Source organism: Siphateles boraxobius, unplaced genomic scaffold (assembly GCF_051911475.1).
Source record: "Siphateles boraxobius isolate OS27281-9 unplaced genomic scaffold, OSU_SipBor_1 26, whole genome shotgun sequence".
Classification (NCBI taxonomy): Eukaryota; Metazoa; Chordata; class Actinopteri; order Cypriniformes; family Leuciscidae; genus Siphateles; species Siphateles boraxobius.
In genome coordinates this window covers 22,703,607-22,704,957 of record NW_027508876.1, presented here as the reverse complement: position 1 = coordinate 22,704,957, position 1,351 = coordinate 22,703,607, and the positions used below count along the sequence as shown (strand labels likewise).

General features: G+C 43.5%; 1 long non-coding RNA gene across 1 annotated transcript; it reads right to left on the bottom strand.

Annotated features, from left to right (window-relative positions):
- Nucleotides 1-257: 257 nt before the first annotated feature.
- Nucleotides 258-879, bottom strand: LOC143751513 (uncharacterized). Its single transcript, XR_013207260.1, has 2 exons — nt 656-879; nt 258-505 (listed from the first exon to the last, which is right to left on the bottom strand). It is a non-coding gene; the product is annotated as an uncharacterized LOC143751513 (long non-coding RNA).
- Between the last annotated feature and the right edge of the window lie 472 nt (nt 880-1,351).

The window sequence follows — 1,351 nt, the reverse complement described above, 5'->3', positions numbered from 1 at the left end:
TAAATGTTTCCAGAAACAGCTGTAAGAGCTTGTAAGATCTTCTTTTATTCTCCCTTGACCATATTTTTGAGTACACCAATTTAAAGGCTTTTTGCCAGATACTAATGTGGCAGTTTGCTCTCTTAAGCGCAATACAATACCAATTATGGCACCAAATAGACTACGCCACCCCGGAACATGGGCCGGGGACCCGCTTGTACTTCAAGTGCAAAGCACACAGATACGTGGTGACAGGGTCAGATAACAGACAACCAGGAAACGTTTCCAATCATTTATTAAATACAAATAAGACAAATACCAAAAGGCATAATACAAACACACACTAGAATACATATGTCAACCATAACACTTGTCCATTTCAGAATTGGGGATTCAGTTCGCCTGCCCGGTAAACACTGCAACTAGTGCTCTGACCACACAGCACCCAATCACCCTCTGTGAACACAGCAAGCGAAAAGCACACCACCACACCAGAGGACGTGGGCGTTGAACTGGCACCCCAACTCTGGGTAAAAGAAAAGAGGACAAATTGGGACATAAGCAACCATATACACACACACACACACTCCACGTAATAGTCTTTTGGTTGAACACTTATCACATGTGGACAGTTGGAATCAGTTGTTTACACAAAAAAATAAAAGCAACCACTCACTGGCCAACGCTCATTACTAGCTTTCCAACACTGCGTCGCCTGATGATTACAGTATTTTAAAAGTACACCCTTCTCAGGTCGGATTTAGAAATACATGAAAGACATTCAAAAACAGAAAATAACAATTGAACAAACGTCAATACTTTAAATGACAAGGTTTCTGCTAAAAGAGCAAAATAGAGATGACAACCCAGTTCTTCGCCGCTGTACGCCAGCCCAAAGATCAGCACTGAAATTGCTAGGTTTGGAAAGCGCCACCACGGCCGACAATGCGCTATTTTTCCGGCCGTCTCAAGACGGATGGGAGATAAGAGAAAGTATTAGTCAGACGATCACAACTAGGGCTGAAACGATTAGTCGACATTGTCGACAATTTCGACAATAAAAAATTGTCGACAGATATCTTTGTTGTCGAGTAGTCGTCTGATCCCACGTGACCTAATGTAAGGGCGTGCAATATCGCGATTTGGCCGCTGCGACGCTGTAGCGCTAGAGTGTAAAACAGCGCGAATTATGATGGAGTGCAAACGAATCTGAACTAGCAAGGTTTGTTTGGGAAAGTTTCACAAAACTTCAAAACAAGAATGCTGTCGTGTGCAATACATCCAAGGCGGAACTTGCTTTTCACGGGAGCACAACATGCACGTTGGAGCACTTACAGAGGAAACATCCCGACACAAGAGGAGCCGGTGAGAA